Source organism: Anas platyrhynchos, chromosome 24 (genome assembly GCF_047663525.1).
Source record: "Anas platyrhynchos isolate ZD024472 breed Pekin duck chromosome 24, IASCAAS_PekinDuck_T2T, whole genome shotgun sequence".
NCBI classification, from domain to species: Eukaryota; Metazoa; Chordata; class Aves; order Anseriformes; family Anatidae; genus Anas; species Anas platyrhynchos.
In genome coordinates this window covers 2,218,108-2,224,112 of record NC_092610.1, presented here as the reverse complement: position 1 = coordinate 2,224,112, position 6,005 = coordinate 2,218,108, and the positions used below count along the sequence as shown (strand labels likewise).

Sequence of the window (6,005 nt, the reverse complement as noted above, 5' to 3'; positions counted from 1 at the left end):
GGGAAGACATTTCCTAAGCTGTCAGATCGTTTTGTGGGTATACTTTTTTTTTGAACAACATTTTCTTGAATCTTTGAAGCTTCTGTTACTGGGCAAAGGCAAGTACAGGATTTAGAGGGATCTCTAGGAATGACTCATTTCTAATTTCATTTTAAAAAATGAAAGTTCAAACCTGTTTCACTTTATCATCATCCTTAAACTTGTGTACCTCCAAGAAGAAAACAATTAAAAACGGGTTCTAAATTCATTTGTCTTGCAGTATTTGCTCACAGAACATGAGAAACCAACCCAAACCACCACATTTGGGGCTTTGGCTGGGTACATCTGATATTCCTAGGTTTGTGTATTAGTATTTACTTCAGTGTTTATTGCCCATGCTTTGGTGAAACATCAGGAAAGATGGTTGTGTGAACACTGCCAGAGGTCAGCTTGCCTTCATCTCAGATGTTTACATAAGCTGGTTAAAGATTTGAGGTTAACCTCCGCTGATGTATTTAGGAGCTATAAAGCCATAAGTTTTTGGTTTTGGTTTCTATGCTGGCTCCAAAATTTGCAGAGAACTAAACCAAAAGGTTCTTTATGTTCAAGAGCTGTGAAAAAGCTTATTAACACATGGCATTAATAGAAAAAAAAATCCTTCCCCTGAACTGAAGAGCTTTTTTTCCCCTCATAGCTTTTGGATGAATTACTCCTTAACTCATTAGATTCAAAGGCACAACAAGTTTATATACACTTAAAGCAGGAATGTTCCTTTATTTTCTACCTTTTTCATCAGTCTTTGGACGTTACCAATCAAGACCTAGAGCTAGACCTAGTTTAGAGATTCTCTAAACTCTTCATATTCGTCTTTCTTCCTAATTTTGTGGAAGATGCTCTGTAGGTTTCCTACCTCTTTTGCGATGCCCAGGCTGTGATGGGCTGCCTGTCCCATCAGGGTACAGATGTGCTTTGCTCCCATTTTGGCCCCAAAGATCAGTCCCAAACTGCCTCCTCTCGGGGAGATCCTGAATGTGGCGCAGTGGAAGTTATCTGTGCTGGAAGCCCAGGCTGATTTAGCATAGTAATTAATGTTCTTCGGGAGGCTTGCAACGAGGACCGAATGAGCAGGAAATTCGGAGAGGTGTAATATGGTGTGTGACGAGGCTGGGGGGGAGGAAATGAAATGAAAATGGGTCAGGAGTGGGAGGCCTGGACGGAAGCAATTCCCCGTGGTGCCAGGATCCATTTAAGATTCAAAGCAGCAGCACATTACAAGGAGGGAGTAAGAAAGGCTGGTTTTGTTGTCCGAACTAAGCAAACTGGCCTTTCCACTAGGCTCCTGGCAGAGCCTACAGCACCTGCAGCACAGGAGCATTTGATATGTATTGCCTCCCTAGCTGGAATGCTTTTCTGCCTTTGTTTTTTGCCATGAGCCAACAGGCAGCAAAGTAGAATGGGGATTCCTAAAGGAGGCTTTTAAAATATAATTGGAAATAAAATAAGAAATGTAAAGTCTGTCTTTGAACCGCCGTTGAAATGTTTTTGTCGTTACGATGCTAGACTTGAATTAGCTTGAGTTTGGATCCCAGCTTTACCCCAGGTTCCCTGTGTCTCCCTCTGCAAATCACTTTAACTGCACATCAGATCCCTGTAAGGTGCAGGTAACCCCTTCTCTTTCAGTAGGCAAGGTGACAAAGGAAATTTTGGGGTAAGATCTCTTTGTACAGGACTTAATACAATGTGGATTTGCTTTCTGGTGGCACAGCAAGGTGCTACTGGAGCACAAATGTAACCCTCCTGAAACATAAGGAGCCAGATATGCTGGTTGTATGAGATTGAATGAAACTGTTTCATAGGAGATGCTCCTTTTTGAAAATATTTACTGCATGCTGAGATGTAAAGCTGGGAGAAAAGAAATGTACCTGTGCAATGCAACCTGCATGGGAAATAGAGAAGTCCTCTCTTTACAGTTCCACATAGCTTTAAGAATGAGTGGGATCTCTAAGGTCTGATAAAAGTCTTGTGAAATACAGAATAAGAGCATACAGCATTTCAGCTACTGGTGGTCTGCAGCTCATCCAGTAAAAAACAAACAAAAACAACAACAAAAATGATAATAATAATTAAAAAAAAACCTCTCAATTGATCCACTTTGACTAGGTCTGTAACAGTGCAAGTTTGCCTGTGGAAGAACATGGCTTGCTTCTTACAGCGCGTACTTGAGAATAAATAAATCCAAAACGACATTGCAGAATTAGCAGAAACTTATCTATTCTGTGAGATAAGGTGGAATCACGCAGAATACAAGAAAACTTGAACATGGACAGAGGAGGCTGGTGACTGGTTATCTTCTATGCTGAGTGCAGGTCATTCGGGAATGGAGTCATACCCAGAAAATGCTGCCTTGTGGGGATTCTTTAACCAATTTCAGGCTCTGTGTAGTGGAAAACCTCAGGAGGGGAACCCAAGACTGCACTGTCAGTCCAATCACCAGGTGAGAAGAAGAACATCCAGACACAGCTCGACGCTCGATGTGCTGCAGAACTTCTGAACTTGGAACAGGAGCTTGATCTTTCTCCGAATTCATTTCACACCTTAAAAAAGCTGAGTTGTCTTCATTTAACAAATCTTTGGCTATAACCTTTGCTACTAAAATGAAGCTATCCCTAAGGGAAATACTTCTGAGTTTCAGGATACAATTTCAACTTTTTATTTGCTGAGAAGAATCGAATAGGAAGCACCTGAAGGTGTCAGGATAAAGCATACGGAGGAGCCATCCACAATAACACTCTCACCATTTTTCCCTGCCTGCTTCTGAGAGAGGTTACTGGGACACTTCAGCACTGCGATTATGGGGTCAAAGCTTGGGTGTGCATTCAATGCCTGGAATTATTATTGCTATTTATGATATCCTACTGAAAATTCAGTGATGCTCAGGTGGCCACAGTGGGAATTCTTTGCACTACGAAGGAGGTCAGGCAGGAAGACCAAAATGATACCTTCTGGCTCAGCGTGTTTGGGTTCTGTGTAATCACTGGGCTTAGACTGTTTCTCCTGAAGTCTGTTAGGATAATTAAAGCAGTAGTGGTATGCTGCGCACAACATTCTCTAGGAGGTTAAATCAATAATCTCTAAAGCGAGCACTTTGTCTCCCTTGCAGATAACATTTGTTTTACTGCCTGATTTGAAAACGTTCTCATTTTGGATGTCTCGATTCAATTGCATTCATAGGAAAAACTTCCCTTGCTCACCGTGTGGATCCTCGGACTCTGTAAGTAAAGCTCAGAATCTAATGGACTCTCTCATATATGAAAGAATGCATTAACTACAGGTCAGCAAAATCTGTTTATTGTGTTGTTTTAGTATGGAGAGCTATTATTATTATGTTGCTTTTAAGGTAGCCTGCTTAAAGGTAATTTAGCCTGTCCAAAGCCATGCAGAATGCCAACACGTAACTTCTGCTTGTTTACATTAATTATACAGTACGGAGTCACAGCTCAGTGTTAACCTCAGTTTACCCTTGGGATAGCTGACTAGTAGGGAATGAAGAGTTTTTGTAAATGTTCTTTCTCTTTTTCACTTGTCAAGGATTGTCATGTGGTTTTCCTGGACTTGTCATCCATTCAAAATTAATTCAAAATAATCTTTTTTTTTCAATTCCCCTTTAGGATTGAAATTCCACAGTGTTCTATAACGAGGGTAGAAACCATGAGCCCGAATCTATTTTTACTCCTTGACATAATCCTACGTCTTTTCCCACGATGATATTTGTAATCAGTGTGGGAATTTATACCAGGGTGGAGCCCTGAATTGTGTAAAAAGCCTTTCTCTCTTTTAGGATGGAAAGGCAAAGAATGCACCAGGGGATGGCTTTGTTTGCCAGTGTCCCCAGGAGGGGAACTCCAGCACTAACATTTTACAAACAGGAATTGGACTGGCACAACCTCTGAATGTTATGCTCTTCTCAGGTGTCTCTGTGGGCATAAAAAGTCCAAGATTTCTCGTCCTTTGGGGAAGTGGAAGCCTCAGTGCCTTCAGAAAGGTGACCTCACATGGCATTTCTCCCCTGTCAGTCTTGAGCATCTGTGGCAGAATCACCAAGTGAATCCAAATCATCAAACTTCCTCACAATTAAAAGGTAATTGGTGGCATCCCGGCCTTTCAGGCACCAGACTGTTAAACACCTCATAAAACATTCAGAAGACTTGCAGAACCCAAAGAGGAAAATGAGGAGGGAGGTATTTTTTCCACCTGATGGACATGGTATGTAATTACCTTAGGCATATCCTGATTCTCTCTCTCTGTTGCTCATCGCTGCTATGTCTAAGAATTACTTGATATTCAAAGAGTGCCCTAACCAAGTCAGGTTTTCATAACATGATTACATTATGAAACATTTTGCTCCTGTATATTACAGTGTGCACACATACACTTTCATCATGTATTGGACTGCAGTTTGTTCTCTGATACCACGCACCACAGGATGTCTACAAATTGAATTATTTCAGGATAGTTATGCTAAGTAGCTCCATGCAGGGAAACCTGTATTCTAGCACAAAAGCACCTTGTTCTCCTTTATCGTAATCCACGTTTAAAATGGGTTATGATGCAGAACAGGCCACTCCTATTTTGGAATAATTTTATATAGGAAGAGCTTTTGTGCTTTTGGCTCACACCCTGCATTAGCCAACAGAGCTTTGAAGTGTAGACAAGCCTCTAATGTGTCTCGAGTATTTCCATCCTGCTCCCTGGCTCCTGCCTGTTCTTTGGCTCTTCCTTTGGGAAGGTCCAGAGCAAAACCAAACCTGCAGAGCCCGTCATTTAGGTCTTTGTTTTTATAAGCTTCATACCAAGGGACGTTTCCAATCTGATTCCCAATTTACGTGCATCCTTAAGTATTTGAAAGGAGTATTTAGACGCTGACTCTGAGCCATCCCCACAAATTACATTAGTACATAAAATGTTTCCTTTCACACTTGGCTGAAAGAGAGGTCCCTCTGGAAGCCTGCGGTTCCTTTTGGGACCATTTGGTTATTTCTCTATTACCATTTCTTCTAAAACCACCCATCTTCCATTTTGTCAAATGCCATTTACACGTCTGCTTCCATAGATTGCCATGGCTGCTTGCTTGTCTTCTCTTCGTTTATTTAAGCCAGCTGCCTGTTTCGTTGGGTGTCCTGTCTCTAGTTTTATGTAGCTATTCCCTGTTTGTATTCTTCCAATTGTTTTCCATGCCTGTCCCTTACTGCTCTTGTCCTCTGACCCATTTGATTTGATTCCTCCAGCAGGAGTCTGCTCCCATCTGCGATCATCCTGGCTGCTTTTCTCCATGGCTTTACCAGTCAGGCTGGCCAGATCTGCGAGTGGCATTTGAGACAGAGGTGTACCGTGTAAGCACAGGTATGTGTTGCAGTATCCATTTCCTGGCTTAGTAAACCTTCTCTAACAGTTCCCCTCATTTTATTTGTATTTCTGACCTCCTGTGAGTGCATGACGTGGCTGCTTTTGGAGTCCTACCCATCATAACGCAACAAACGTGGAAGCTAATTTAGAGAGCTTGATCACGTATAGATTAGGAGGGTTAGTTTATCTTCTAATTTATCACTCACTTTCTTGATACTATGAGGTCCTTCTATAGACAGGTTTAGATTTGACTATCCCGAGTAGTTCTGAAGTATCTGCAAACTCATCATTTCACTGCTCATCTCCAGCCCTACAGAGGCGCCGGCCTGCTCAGCTGCCGTGATTTGTGAGGTCAGGGCATGAACGCCAGCTCCTGTCAGTCCCTGAACTTTTTATTTGTTGACTGCACAGCTCAGTCAAACAGCAGCCATGGAACTGAAGGAATAGTTAAACAGATTTAAGAAACAATATCAAGTACAACCGCAGAGGCAAAAGGATCCTTGGTCACAAAAACGATGGAGGTGTTTTCTTCAAATAAAAAGAGGTTTATTAAGATAATGAGAATGACATTGTGGTGTGGGTGTTGTACATCTATTGCAGCATTAAGAGAAACAACAGCAAGT

The 6,005-nt window shown here is 41.8% G+C and overlaps 1 long non-coding RNA gene across 1 annotated transcript; it reads left to right on the top strand.

The window, feature by feature from the left end:
* Positions 1-415: 415 nt before the first annotated feature.
* LOC106018925 (uncharacterized) lies at positions 416-5,966 on the top strand. Its single transcript, XR_011804849.1, has 3 exons — positions 416-3,250; positions 3,948-4,117; positions 5,268-5,966. It is a non-coding gene; the product is annotated as an uncharacterized lncRNA (long non-coding RNA).
* Positions 5,967-6,005: the final 39 nt, after the last annotated feature.